Here is a 15366-nt window from a genome sequence, read left to right on the forward strand (position 1 = left end):
TTGGTCCCCCTTTGGGGTCATTTTGTCAGGGGAATGAGAGAGTATGGACAGTCCGAGAAGTGCCACTAGCTCACATCTTTGAGCTCCTCCCATTTCCCTGGTTCCCGGGTTCCTTCCACACGGGTTGCATGTACTGTCTCCAGGGTGTGCGGTGACTTCAGGAGCTGGATTACGTGGAATGCAAGCAGGAAGTGCAGCCTGAATCTGATCCAGCCCCGGTGGGATAGCCCGCCTTCTCCCAGCCTCTTCCATGCAGCCCACCTGGGTAAGCCCCGACCTGGGTGAGTTCCGGCTAGGAGGCACCGAGAGCACAGGGCCTGACAAGCACCTGTCCAGGGACATGGAGGAGGCAGGGTGGCACGTGGCTGTCTTCCGGGACAGGTAGTAGGAAGTGCCCGATGCAAAGTAGCTGGTGGCCCCTTAGCCTGAAAACGGGGGTGGGGGTGGGAGAAGAAGCAGTGGGGGCACCCATTGGGAATCTGAATCATGGAGCGGAGGAGGGCTGTACCCGGCAGCCTACAGAGTTGGACAGGCCGGGTGGACTCTTGGCTCCTCACGTCACCTCCTTGAGCCTCAGTTTTCTTCACATGTAAAATGGGGGTAGTTGATTGAATTCCTTGAGCTTGTTGTTGAGATTCAGCATGAAACTCTGTTAATTTTTTTTTTTAGTTTTTTTTTTTTTTTAAGATTTTATTTATTTACGTGACAGAGAGAGACAGCAAGAGAGGGAACACAAGCAGGAGGAGTGGGAGAGGGAGAGGCAGACTCCCTGCTGAGCAGGGAGCCTGATGCAGGGCCTGATCCTAAGACCCCAGGATCATGACCTGAGCCTAATGCAGATGCTTAACCAACTGAACCACCCAGGCGCCCCCCCAAACTCTGTTTAAACGATTGGAGGAAGATGAGCTTCTGCCTCTCCCATCACTTGTTCGATCCCCGCCTGAACCTCTGCCAGAGCCTTCTGGGTGCAGTCAGGGGGTTACGGTCAGCTGGCTGGAGTGGAGGGGGAGGAGGACCTGACTTGCTGGCCTCTTCCTGAGTCAGCTGTTCCTTGCAAATCTAAATTCATTACCTTGGCTTGACTTTTGACTAGTACTAAGTGCTAGTCACCCTCAAAAGTAAGAGAAGCAGAGAGGAAAAGGATAACTAGGGGATCACTGAGCCGGGGTGATGGCACGGCTGCATCTGGCTGTGTGAGTGCAGGCAGGGCCTTGGGCTCTGTGTGCCTCTGTAAGGCATGGGAAACGAGCCCTCCCTCTCAGGATCTTGACACCGTTAAAGGGATACCCTAGTCAACACTTAGCATTTCTAATGGGCCCCTGTGCTGCATCCCTCATTCCTGTTTCTGGAGGAAGGTGTTACCGTTGGGATGCTGAAATAGAATTTCCAAAAGTGGTTACATATTCTCCTCGTTATTTGGGTTAAACAAACCAAAATACGAGTTTATAGATGCCTGCTGGGAGTCTGAGCTCTTCTGTACATGCTGAAGGAGCTGTTCTTTTGCTGTGAGGTTGTTCCCATGACAACCTCACATGTCTGGTCATTCCCATGACCCCAGATTCTGCCACAGTATTGGGTGATGATTTGAAAATGTGTGTAAGAACTTCCTTGAGAGTTTTAAGTGCTCCTGAGCCATGGTTGGGGAGGAGCCAGTGGACAGGCTTTCAAGGGTTTGGGTTCAAGTGCAGGCTGGCCATGGTTCTTAACACCTCTGTGGGGCCATAAGGACCTCCCCAGGTGGGCTGTGGTCATGTTGCAATGATATGTGGGGGCTAGGTTAGGTCACACTGCAAAGTGCTATGTACACAAAGTCATTTTGATTCAGGAAGGGCCAGACTGGGCCTCCTGAGAAGTGTCCATCCCTGGAGTGGGCCAGGTGAGCTCTGGTGACATCCCATGGCTTAAGAATGTGGGAGGGGGAGTGATTCTCAGGGAGACTAAGCAGCCCTGCCCCAGCCCCCTCCAGCCTCCAGACAGTTGGAACGTCTGCTTCTGCCCTTGCCCGGGTCCTACCAGCCCAGCTGGGCCAGCTCATCTGTCGCCTCCCTCCTAGAAGGCAAACTCCCTGGCCTCTGGGCATCCACAGTGGGCTATCCCTCCTCTTCTGTTTTTGACTGCGACCACTCGTGGGCGCCTCACCCCTGCCCTGCTGGACTTGAAGAGCTGGTGGAGAGGATGGGGGCAGAATCTAGATCTGGTCAACTCTCTAGCCCTGTGCAGTGTCCATTAGTGTCTATGTGCGTGGAAGAGGGCATTGAGGTGTTTCTTGTGTGTGCACGTGGTCATCCATCTCACAGGCACGTGCCCACTGCCTTTACTTGGGTGCCTACCCAGCCCGGCTTTCCAAAGGTAGAGGGACAAGTTTGGCATTCACCAAGCCAGAGTGCCTGGTCTGATGTGGTGGGCACATGTGCCAACACAGCATGATCAGGGCTGTGAGGAAGGGAAGCTCAGCATGCTGTGGTGTGCAGAGGACACCCTGTCTGGCCTGAGGGTGGGAAGTGGTATCAGTGCCCGTCATCTGAGGAGGTAATCCCCACACTGAATATTGAAGAAGACGGATAGGTGGGAAAGTGGGAAGGGCATTCCAGGAAGAGAGTATCAGCTAGGTTTGATGAGGCAGTGCTACATAACAAAAGAGCCCCAAAAGATCAGTTCTGGGTCACACGTGCATTCTGGTCTGGTCATACTGTCATCTCAACATGTGGCTTCTAAGGTCCCTGCAGCCAGGGAGAGAGGGAAGAGGGGTCACTGGGGCTCTTCCATGCCTCAGCCCTATAGTGACACAAGTCACTGCTGCTTGCACACCACTGGGCAGGGCTGGTCATGGGACCCCCACCCACCGCAAGGGAATCTGGAAAGTAGAGGGAAGCAGGTGGGGGATTTGCTGAGCACGCCGGGAACCCACTTCCAGAATGGGTTCTCTGGCCCTAGAAAATGGAGTGTTGTTGGAAATTACATTCGTAGGACCTGCAGCTCTGCCAGAACTCCATAAAACACTGACTGCCTCCCCTCCGCACAACTACTGGGCTTGAATGTCATGGCTGGAAAAGAGCCTGTGGAAGGAACAGAGCTCAGGGGGTAAAGGGAGTCCAATTATAACATGTTGGGAAAGATTATATTCTTTGGTGACTTTTAAGGAGTTGGGTTAACCTTGGGCCCGTCTCCTTCTTGCTGTCCTTCCGTCCCTCTGAGGGTATAAATAATACAGAGTATGTATGGTAGGCTCTTTCATATGGAGGTGAACACTTTATGTTGATGAGTCTTCGAAGCGTTCAGGGAAGTTGTGCACAGAGTTATGTTCCTGTTACATCGGGACAGGCTGGCAGTGGTGGGGAAGTGGGGCTGAGGTCTGCTCACGAAACATCCAGGGGCACAGGCAGAGAATTCGTGCTCAGCTCACATCCCTGTTCTTATTGGCAAGGACTGTGTCTCTGCTGGTGATTTTAATTTAGATTCATCCTTATGGTTTTTTGTGTTCTTTCAGGCCGCATTACTTCCTAATGTGCTTCCTGAGTATCGTTTGTATAATGCAGTTTTTATCTTACTGAATTTATCACAAAGATCTTTCTTCAACTCAAAAGGGGTGGGGTGTGCTGTCTTGGTTGTAGGTGGGAGACCGTCAGCCCCGAGAGACCCATGAGGGCTGCGAGTTCATTTGAGCTTCATTCCCTTTAGCTGACCATGAACATGCAGAGGTCGGCTGGCTCCGTGGCAGCCGCATGGGTCTCGAAGTTCAGTGCCTTCTTGCAGACGGTGCGTAGCTGTGTCTTGTTTTTCCACCTGCTCTGACGGCCCCTGTCTTCTCATTGGTGCAGCTAGACCACTGATCAGTGATTGCTGATACAGATGGAGTCTTATCTACCATATCTGTTACTTTTCTATTCTCCTACTTTTGTTTTCCACCCTTTTCCTGCCTTCTGCGGTTTTAACTGACCATCTCTGTGTCCCCATTTTCTCTGATTCCCAAGCATATCGGTTGTCCAAGCCCACCTCGCTCTTTGGAGCTGTGCTTTATTCTGCTTTTTAGATACTGCATTTTTTTTCCCCCAAATGGAAGGTTTGTGGCAACCCTTCCTCAAGCTAATCTGTCGGCACCATTTTCCCAACAGCATTTGCCCACTTCATGTCTCTGTGTCACACTTCTGTAATTCTCACAATATTCCAAACTTTTTCATTATTACTACGTTTATTCATGATCAGTGATTATGACTTGTGGAAAGTCTTTTTAAATTAAGGTATGTGCATTTTTTTAGACATCATGCTATTGCACATACAACACATTACGGTATAGTGTGAACATAACTTTCATGTGGGAAAACCAAAGGGAGTCATTTGACTTTTGACTTTGACATTTTTTTTTTTTTTTTTTAGATTTTTAAGATGGTACCACTGGGTATTATACGGAACTGATAAATTATTGAACACAACATCTGAAACTAATGTTGTACTCTGTGTTGGCTAATTGAATTTAAATGAAAAAAAGTGGCCTTAGAATTTGCAGCAGACATGGGCAGCACACCATGTGACTTCATGTGAAGTGTAAGCACCTTCAGCAAAGTCTTCCTGTTTCCTCCCTCCCGTCCCTCGTCACACTGCTGTCATTCATGTCACTCCTCCAAAAGCTGTCATCGCTTAATATGCCATTGCTCTCATTATTTTGGACCCTGTTATCTGTTAGATCAATTGAGTATAAGAAAAATGAAAGTTTTTATTTTTCCTTCTTTTATTCCTTATCTAGCTTTCTTCATTTTCCTGGGTGGATCTGTATTTCTTTTTTTTTAACAATTTTTTTAATTTTAATTTTTTTGTTTTTAGATCTGTATTTCTGACCTACATCACTTTCTTCTCTTGGAACTTCTTATAACTTTTTCTTTTTGCCAGGAAGACCTATGTGACAAATTTCTTCAAATTTTGTTTGTTGGAGAAAGTCTTTACTTCTTCCTTTTTGAAAGGTAATTTCGCAAGGTGTAGAATTTCAGGTTGGTGGGATTTTCTCTTAACATTTGATTTCACTCCATTTTCTTTTTGCTTGCATGGTTTCTGAGGAGAGGTCTGATATAATTCTTACCTTTGTTCCTCTGTAGGTAAGGTGTTTCCCACCCCTTGGCATCATTCAAGATTTTTTAATTTGATTTTTCTAAGTTTGAATATGATATGCCTAAGGGTTGTTTTTTATCCTATTTGGTGTTCTGTGAGCTTCATGGATCTCTGGTTTGGTGTCTGACATTACTGGTGCAAATATTTCTCTGTTCCTTTCTCTCTCTCTTCTATTTCTGGTATTCCCATTACACATTTGTTACCACTTTTGCAGTCATCCTACAGTTCTGAGATACTCTGTTCTGTTTCAGTCATAGTTTTCCTTGCTCTTTGATTTGGAATGGTTTTATGGCCCTATCTTCAGACTCACTGATTCTTTCCCCAGCCTGGTCCAGTCAACTAATGGGTTCCTTAGAGATGTTCTTTGTTTCTATTAGAGGTTTTTTTTTTTTTTTTTAACCATTTCTTTTCAGTCCTTTCTTATAACCTCCATGTCAGCTTACTTTAGCTATCTATTCTTGCATTTTATCTGTTTTTTTTTCCACTAGAGCCCTTAGCATGATAATCATAGTTCTTTTAAAGTCCTGGTCTGATCATTCCAGCATCGCTGCCCTATCTTCGCCTGGTTCTGATGTTTGCTCTGTCTCTTCAAACTGGGTTTTGTATGCCTTGTAATTCTGTTGTTGTTGAAATCTGGACAGGAGGTATTTGGTGAAAGGAACCTGAACCGATTCCCACGGAGGTTTCTGCTCTGGTAGGGTTGTTATTCTCACTCTCCATCTGTCTGCCTCTCCAAATTTTGCCGTGTGATCTCAGTTCTCAGATGGATATAAGAAAAGTTACTGATTTTCAGTTTCTTCAGCTTTTTCCTTGTTGTGTGGATGGGAGTGATGATTTCCAAGCTCTTTACATGCCAGACCAGAAACTGGAAGTTGGATTCAGTTCTTTCTTCATTCTCCCTCCCTCCTTTCCTCTTTCCCTCCACCCCTCCTCCCCTGTTCTTCCAATCCTTCCCTGCTCTGTTCCTTCCTCCTGTGTATGTCCCCACCCTCTTTGCACAGGGCAAGCCTTTGCTAAAGCAGCCGCAGCTTAGGTGACTGCACAGTGTTGCCCTGATTAGAGGTTACTCTGTTTTTCTTGGGGGGAGGGGGTTGGCATCCTGAGTTCAGACCCAAGTTCTATGTATTGTTGGCTGTGAGGTCTGGTGTTTTGAGAGGCCTCCCTTCCCTGAACTTGGCTGCAGTTTACTCCTTTGGGGCAAATCAAGATGGACATACTAGGGCCAGGTGACCAAGGTCATCCAAAGATTCCTGCTGAAGGCAGTGTCCTCACAGCATCCAGCTGTTGCTGTCAGCTGCAGCCCTCCACCTGGCGCTGAGCTTCAGACATGACCATGCTTATTCTGTGACTGGGGTGGGGATGACAAGTGACAACGGCTGGTGAGGCTGCCAGTAAAAGGAAAGGGTGTGTGACTCGAGACGGAGGCATGGCAGCCCATGGAAGAGTCTCATTGCACCGTTCTGTGGCTCTATTTAGGATGCAGAAGTAGGTTCCTCCTGATCTGTGTATGGCGATATTGAAAGGAACAGAGAGGCAGAGGTCTGCAAGGAGGGGGCTTTGGGCAGGAGAAGCCATGAGCATTGCTGGGGCAGGGCAGGGAGTGTTTTGCTTGGTATCATGGCACCATGCCACACATGGTGCCTGTGGGTAGGACACAGGCAATAAACTTGTACCAGATGCATTCAGCCAGCCAAGCTCCTCTGCTCACAGTTCTGCTTACCCCAGAGCAAGGCCCAAGGTCCTTGATGCTCAATGTCCTGTCTTTATGTTGCAACCGTGTTTAAACACTGAGGGTACCTGGCTGGCAGCGAGGGGGGCAGCTAGCAAGTGAGCTGAGCCCACCATTGGGTGCCTCTGTCTCTGCCCACAAGCATGCCCATCCCTATGTGGTTATACTTGACTTCTTGGAATGGGGGTGGTTTTTACCAAGGACTCAGGAGACCTGTGTCACTTGAAAGATCTCTTACATCCTTCTGCCTGAACTTTGTAATTGAACCATGGGGATGGGTGTGGATGTCCAAGGAGGGGTCCTGAGGTTTTGGGCACCTTCTCTGGGCTGGCACTTTGCTTGGTATTGGAGAATCAGTCAACTAGGTGGTTTATAAGCGGAGGAGCTGAGACTTCACGGGGCCAGGGTGAGCAAATAAGTAGGCAAGGCAGTGGGGGGTTAGTGGTGGGTCTTACCAGCCAGGCATCCCTCTGCAAGGGCCTGTTGGTGCTCTCTGCCTGGGTCACTAGGGCCTGGGAACCTTGGTTGTTATTATTGCCATTATTACTGGTAGTGTTTAGTTAATTTTCTATGCGGGGATGGGATGTGGGGACTTCCACTTCCAAAGGCGCCCTGGGCGGCAGCAGTGGCTGGGAGGTGAGGGGCAGGGAGACTGTTAGAGACTTTTGAGGTCCATGGGGCTGCAGGTGGTGGGCTGAAGGGACCTGGGAGGGCTCTGGAGGGACCCGGCAGATAGCACTGTGGGGCTCGGATGGCGCCTGTGGGGGTGAGCTGTGGCAGGTGGCCCTTCTTCTGTCCCCATTTCAAGACGCACGGGCACCACCAGCCAATCTCCCATTGTGGGATGGACTCCCAGGCCGCGCTTGGGACATGGTGTCAGGGAAGGTTCACCTTCACTTCCTCCTCCCAGCATGTCCGGAGCTCACCGCTGTGCACACCACCACAGTGCCCCACCTCCATGCAAACAACTGCCGCCCAGGAGCAGGAAAGATCTCCACTTCCCAGATGAAGAAACCGAGGCCCAGAGAACTCAGGTGACTTACCCCAGATCAGAGGGACCTTCTTAGGATTTAAATTCCGCCAGGCTCTTTTCTGACCATGTGACCCTCTGGTTATTTACTGTGTTTGGGCCTCAACGTCTCCATCCACTAGATGGGGGTAATGATGGGATTTGCATCATAGTCATGAGAGGCTTGCTTGAGATTGTCCTCTGCGGGGCTGGTTGTAGTGTCTGGTGTAAGTCTGTGCTCCAGAAACATTCATCCTTCTTATCCCATGTTACCTGGAGAAGAGAAGTTTCCAGGAGTATGACTGAATCTCCAAATTGCTCAAGGGCCCCTCTGTGGGGAAGGGAACACAGACTCCTGGTAGCTTCTGAGTGCCGGAAGGGGCCCCGGGCAGAGGTTACAAGGGGTCTTTTTGTTCGTGGGTTTCTTTTAGGCTTGAAACGAGAGGTCATTTCCAGGACCTAGGGGCTGCCCTGGGGGAGCAGGTGTCCTCATGGTTGGGGTGGGGGAGCTTCCTGTCAAGGGGAAGACTCTGGAGAAGGGACCAAGGAGGGGATTCCACGGAGCCTGGGAGGGCAGGCGGTGACAGATGGGGCCTTGGAGTCTCGGCATCTCAGGTGCTGTGGGTCCTGCATCCCGCAGCTGATCGGGTCTTCATGTGTGTGTGATTTGTTCATCTCATAGCCAAGAGCCTGTTTCTGGAACACTCCGTGGCCTTCCAAGTATTGTCATATCCTCTGTTCTGTTTGGTCCTCACCGATGTGCCGGTGAGGGCACCCCACTGACATGGCCCTGGCCACTGAGGCTGGCCACTGATTCCGCTGTCGGCCAGAGCCTGATTTCTGATCTTTGTGCCCCTTTGTGTCCTCCACATACCCCCTTTCCTTCCTTCCAGAACAACCAGCTTCTCCGCTAACCCAGCTGTGTGGCTTTCTGGTGTGTGCGTGTCTCAGAGGCATAATTTCTTCATCTTTAAATCGGGAGAACAGCTTCAGCCCTGCCTCCCCCTCCCCCACCCCGGAACGCTCTCCGGCTCAGCTAGGACAAGGTGGGCCGAAGTGGGCAGCTAGTGGATGGGATGGAGGGGCTCGCCTGCCCATGTTGGGGCCAGAGCCCTCTGAGCCAGGCACTCCCCCAAGGGAGAATGGGGATGGTGGTCCCACGCGGTCCCCTGGCTCCCCGCCTGTCGCCGTGTGCCTCCGTGTATTGACGTGGCAGTCCCGAGACAGCTGGGCCTACCGTCACTGGACACTCCATGCAGGCTTCACAGCAAAGATGGGCTCCTGCTGATCTGGGGTTTTTCCATCCTGGTCAGAGCTGTTGGGCTGGTGGATGTAAGCATGTGTGTGTGTGTGGTATGTGTAGTGTGTGTGTGTGTGTGTGTGTGTGTCTTAGCTCAGGCCGCTGTCACGGGTTTCTACAGATTGCTCGCCTAAAGCCACAGACCTTTATCTCCCACTGACTGTGGAGGCTGGGAGTCAGGGTGTGGGTGCAGGCCTGGGGAGAGCTGCTTCCCGGCATGTACAAGGCACCTTCTTGCTGCCCCGACCTCGCAAAGTGCAGATCATTTCTCGGCATCTTCTTCTCTGAGGGCCCTCATCCCATTCCTGAGGACACCACGTGGCCCAATCTACCATTCCCCCCCACTTCAGGTCCCCCTCCACATGCCATCACATTGGACATTATGGTCCCAACACAGGAATTGGGGGGACGTGGACATTCAGAGCATGGTGTGCATGTGTGGGCTGTATGGGTGCATCACGCGTGTGGAGCCTGAACGGCACCACCCTGCCCACCACGCCGTGGCTCCTGGGGGCTTGTTGGGCTCAGAAGGAACAGCTTGACCTGGAGGAGGAAGTGGAACGAAGTGGGCCCCGCAGCGATTGGGTGGGCAGCTGTGAGTCTGTGACAGGGGCTAGAGTCCTGACTTGGTGCGAGCATGTGGCCCTTTTTGTGGCGAGGGGCTGGGGTCTTAGGCTGTGCTGGCCCCTGACATGGGAGGGTCCTAAGCAAGGGGTGGGCTGGCCCGGCGGAGGGGGTACTCACCTCTGTGATGAATGACACCATCTGTGGACAGTGGGAGCCGGGGAGTCAAGGGAACCTCAGTGAGCCAGGGTGGGGCCCATGGCATCCTCATGGGTGATGTCTTCTCTGTGTCCTCTGAAGTGCCAGGTGAGCTCCGCTGACCACCTGGTGAGGAGAGGGGAGCCTCGGAGTCCCCTCTCCCTGCTGGGCTGCTGCTCCCTCTGTGACCCCAGGCAGGCAGGTAAGCCCCTGACCTGCCTGGGCCTCAATTTCCCCACCCACAAATTGGGTCTGTTTCCTGTGACCATCCATACCCTGCTGGCCTGAAGACCTGGAGATGGTTGAGTAAAGGTACCTTGAGTCATCTGGTGAGCCTTGGGCCACGAGGACCCCCTGGCCTTGCCTCTGGGGACAAAGGGGGTTTGGAGGAGGCGTGGCCCAAGGTGAGTCCTGGGGATGGTCAGGAGGTGGCCTGAGGTGGCCCTGTGAGGCAGGAAGAGGCAAGTGCCCAAGATGGCAGGGGACAGTCGGCGTGGCTCCCAGGGGCCACCAATACTCAGGCCATGTAGTGGAGCAAGGCGCCGTGAGAGGACTGGTTGCTGTGGCCGTGGGCACTGTCTCCTGTGGGCTGTCTGCAGGAAGTGGCAGGAGGGTCACTTCTGCGGCCCCTGAGCCTAGGTGGAACAGTATGCAGGTCTGGGAGAGCTGGGGTGGCCAGTGCTCCTGGCAGGAAGTGGTGAGGACTGGCTGGAGGCAGAAGTGTGTGTCTTCAAGAACCGGGGAAAGGCGACAGTTTTGGTGGCTGGATATGTAGGCTTGGGAACTCTGGGGCCACTGTGAGGACTGAGCAGCCACACAGAGGGCTCAGAACCATCCCAGATGTGCTAGGGCAGCTGGTTGATCTGTTGTCATTTCCAGGATGCACCAGCTCTGAGGTTGTGGCACCTATGACGGGACACTGGGGCCTCAGACCCTGGCTGGGGGCAGCTTACTCTGGCCTTCCCTGAGCTGACACCGCTCCCACACGGTGCTGTGGCCTCCATCCACTCCCCAGGAATGCTGGCTCAGGAGAACACAGCTGGGACCCAGCCACGCACAGGTGGGTGGCAGGGCTGGGCTGAGGGACCGAACCTGCACTCCTCACTGTGGGCTCTCTCTAGAGCACTTTACCCCTGAGCCAGAATAGATGTTAGGAAGACCTAATTCACTCGACTTCATTCATTACATTTTATGGATTTTTTTTTTTTAACCTCCACTAACTACTTTGAACCAATATGAAAAGAGTCTGGGCAGCAAATGCCTTATTAAATTGTTGTAAGTGCAGAATGACATCTCCCAAAAAAGTTAATATCTAGGCCTCTCAGACTTTTTCTTTTAAGTATTAAAGGAATTATTATTTTATTATTATTATTGTTATTGTTATTATTGTTAGGTGCTGCTCTGGTGGAAAATCTGCTCTTTTCACTTCCTGTCTATATTTGCCTTTTCCAAGACACTGTCTTCCAGTTTCCCCCTATCCCTTCTGTACCAGGCCAGGAGAACAGAGAGCACAGCTTGCTAGCACTGTATGTGTAGCATGAGATAATGGGCTCCGAGTGAGGGACTGGAGATTTGCCTACAGCGCAGTGTTCACTGGCTTTGGGCGGATGTTGGCTGAGCCTCTGTGGGGTTCCTCTGTCCATATTGGGATTCTGCTCAGTGGGCTATCATGAGCTTGGAGTGGAGAGTGCCAGGCAGAGTGGGCACTGAGCTCATCTCAGGCTGGAGAATGACCTGCTCTTGCTCCCACTGGGGAGGCCCTCGTGGAGGTCAGCAGCCGTGGGGCCAATTGTAAGGATACCAAGTGGCACCCTGAGCCTCTGGCTGGACCAGCCATGGGTGAGTTCCTGGCAAGGAAGCCAGCTGCGTGGGGCCCACCGAGAGCTCTGGGTTTGACGTAGCCCATAGCTTTGGGTGTCGTCCCCTCCTGTGTCCCTCCTGGTCTCAACATTTACTGAGGCCCTGGCCTAACAAATGTCGACAGGGAATATTGCTGTTTGCTGGTTAAAAGCTTGGTGTTTGCTCACTGGAATTTATTCATCCAGGGAACACGGAGCTTGGAGTTTGGGCTGAGCACAGGGTGAGGCCCCACAAAGGCAAAGGGAAGTCAGGATCCCGCTCTCAGAGGGGCTGACAGATCAGCAAACACCCAGGGCAGCCCTCAGCTACCCTGGCAGCTCGGAGGAGGTGCCTGGCTGTGGGATCATTATGGGAGGCTTCCTGGAGGAGGCAAGATAGGAGGTGGCCATGAAATGGGGCGGGAGCACTATGGCCTGCAGGGTGGCCTGCTCGGGAACTTGCTGAGCGTGGAGCATTGGGGCGGGGGACAGGCGGCGGGACCGGCATGGGATGTCGGTGTGAGTCAGACCCTGGAAGACCTGCGCCTCTTCACCAGGCGGCTTTCCCCTAAGGCAGCCCGAGACTTCTGCGGCTTCAGAGCAGGAGAGTGCCTCCTGTGTGGCTGCAGAGGCCAATCTCTATTTTCTCATTGGTCAGGAGCAGAATGCATGCTGAGTCACTGCTCAGGTGATAGAGTAAATGTGCTTTTTCAGGGGCTACTGTGGCCCAGGCAAGAACTGGGCTGTCTGTCCCCAGGCGTGGCCCCCCTTCTGGGTATCTGGCCTGTCCCACTGCCATCTGTCTCTGCCTTTTGGCCCTTCTGCTCTTGCGGCTTCAAAAGCCAGGCTGGGAGACTGGGGGGCCTTGGGGTCCAGATGCCCAGCGGGGCTGAGAGCACTTGGAGTCTGTGGCTGGCCAACCACTGTTCTCATGGTCCCCCAAGCGCTCCTGGCATGCTGTCTCCCCACGGGCTGGGTCTCCTTTCCCCCTTTCCCCTAGGCTTGCTGTCCCAGGGCCTTACTGAGGAGCGGACACATTTCACGGCCTGTACCCGCGTGCTGTGCTACCTCGGGCAGGCACGTGGTTTCTCTGAGGCCTATCCTCTGCTACCCCTTCCTCCCTGGCATCTTCAGGGACCTTGGGAGGGACTGCTGGGCAAGGAAACAGGCCTTCGGGTTGTACTAGGGCCTCTGAGGAGCTGGGACAGCGTGACAACAGATGGGCCACACCTTGACGTGGCGTCTTACAAGAGCACCTAGGCTTAGCACCTGCTAGCCTGACCTTCACGGAGGTTACTTGGAGGCTGGCCTTGCTCCTCCTAAGAAATGCAGTTTCGTTGTATTTGGCAAGTGTCCTCACTGGGCTGAGTGCCTTGCTGAGCATGGATATGATTCCGGCCATTCCCACACATCCCTGTGAGGTCAGCGCCATGGGTCCCATTAGACAGATGGGAAAACTGAGTCATAGAGAAGTTCTGTGACTTTCCCTGGACCATCCAGTCAGCAAAGCGTGAGCCACGAGGACACACTTATGGTGAAGGATAGCCCTTTGCTGGGAGACAAGGCCGCCCCACAGAATGGTCAGCTGTGTCCCGGGGGGTGTGGCCTGTGTCCTCTCTTCTCAGCTGACCTCTCCCTTGCAGGCAGCCCCAAGAGACCCAGGCGGAGCTGGAGCTGCGTCCAGCTGTGCCTGGAGTGTCAGTCAGCCTCCAGACCAGGCTGTCGCGGCACTGGGGACAGGGGCCACGGGCTTTTCCCTCAGCTCCTTCCTTGTCTCCCTCCCAGCTAGTCCCAGATGGTTTTCTGAAACTTGCTTGCACTCCTTTGAGAAAATGGCATCATTTTTTCCCCCCTGTAAATCAGGAATGGAAATAGAAAATCCGATTTCTCAGGAAGAGTATACAGAAGAAGGTAAATAGCACCTCTCCCTCGGGCAGTCACTGCTAACGTCTGAGAGGCCTGGCTGTCTGGTGCTTCCTGCTGTGTCCCCGGGACCTGGTGCCCAGCGGGGGCTCAAGAAATATCTGGGACCAAACGGAAACAGTGAATAAGTATTTCTGAAAACTGCGATCACAGACTGTCTCGGTTCTTTGACTCTGTGACATTCGCCTTCCTCCGTGTGGCCATGTGTCACAACTTGGGGTGTCATTTACTTAACCATCCCTTTGGCTGAGCTGTGGGTCGCTGGGAAGAACACCTGAGCTTATGGAGAGGTCGTATCGCTGGTGAGTCCTTATCTGCATTCTTGGGGGCGCATTGTTGGGCCACAGGATGGGGTCAAGGGGAGGGAAGTCTTCCCTGTTCCGAGAGCTGGACCCGCGCATGCTCCCTGCTCCCTCTTCGGGGCCAGATGCCTTCGGAGAGCTGCGGAGCTGGTAAAAGCAGTCAGGTGAGAGCGGTGAGGAATGGATTATAGATTACGCTTATAAGCCATATCAGAGCGAATGGAGTTTATACGTATCTGTGGTCACAGTGTACCTTTCTGGAATCGGTGGGCTGCCGATTGCCCCTACATGCAAAGTGGCATGTTGAGAGGCGCCCTCCTGTCCGAGAGGGGTTTTTTGGGCTTCCATCTCTGCCTTCCCAATCGGCTGGTTTGCACAGACATCCCAGGCTCCCCGGAAACGCTGGACCTCAGCTCCCAGACACGGAGCGGCTGCCGCTTGCTGGAAGTGCAGGCATCCGTGAGACCCCGCCCGAGCTCCCTGTCTGTCTGCCTGCCTGCCTCCCGACTCCCACTGCACAAAGCAGATCCGCCCGAGGCCACTGACCCCGTGTTCCTGAATCCAGTGGCCAGTTTCCCATCCTCATCCTCATCTTGACCACCTTCTAGAACCCCTTCTTCCCTGAACCTCCCTGGTTCCCCTTGTTCTCCTTCTATGCTGTTCCTGTCCGGTCTTCCTTGTTGATTTCATGTCTTCTGTTCCACGGCCAAAGCCTGGCATTCCTCCATGCTGGAATGTTCTCTTCTCAGTGCGTTCTCGCCCAAGGCGATCTAATCCCACTGAATCGCTCTGTGGCCTTAGGTAGCTTACTGAACCTCTCTGTGCCAGGATTTTTGCTGTATCTCTCCTGGTGCTGCGGGGACTAAACACGCCCCAGTTCCGATCACAGGCCTTGACACATAATAGATGCTTCATTCATTCATTCATTCATTCATTCATTCATTCAACAAATGCTACTGGAGGGCGTCCTGCATGCTGAGCTCTGAGTCTAGGCACAGAGGTTGTAGCAAGAATAAAACCGACCCAGGCCCTGCTAGCTTGGAGCTCCTGTCCTGGTGTAACGTGCTTTGTCATATGGAAAAGAGCAAGAAGGCAGAGCGAGGGGCCCAGGGACCAGGATGTGCTGGCAGGACAGCATGGGGTCCAGCTAGCTCAAGGCTTAGGGCTGGGAGTCTGGGTTCGGACTCACCACGTCCAGTCCATCTGTGGAGCTTGACCGGCTTAATGCTGTTGCCCCATCTTGGCTGTGTGACTCTTGCTAGCCCTCAGCCTGTGTGTGCCCCAGTTCCTCCCCTGTGACACTGGGCATGGTCACTGACCTCTCTGGGCAGTTGTGCGGATTAACGGAAGGTGACCTGGGGGTCTCACCTGGGACGCAGTGGTACTGGCCGTCATTCTTAAGG

General features: G+C 52.8%; 1 protein-coding gene across 3 annotated transcripts in view; it reads left to right on the plus strand.

Annotated features, from left to right (window-relative positions):
* JAKMIP1 (janus kinase and microtubule interacting protein 1) overlaps positions 1-15366 on the plus strand; it is a 127717-nt gene that overhangs the window by 45358 nt on the left and 66993 nt on the right. Inside the window, exon 2 of one of the 3 annotated variants that reach the window (XM_059380551.1) lies at positions 10780-10960. The exons of the other annotated variants lie outside the window; for them this stretch is intronic. The gene's annotated coding sequence lies outside the window, so the exon portion shown is untranslated. The remainder of the gene's footprint in view (positions 1-10779; positions 10961-15366) is intronic. 3 annotated transcript variants of the gene reach the window in all.

This window comes from Mustela nigripes, chromosome 1, assembly GCF_022355385.1.
Source record: "Mustela nigripes isolate SB6536 chromosome 1, MUSNIG.SB6536, whole genome shotgun sequence".
NCBI lineage: Eukaryota > Metazoa > Chordata > Mammalia > Carnivora > Mustelidae > Mustela > Mustela nigripes.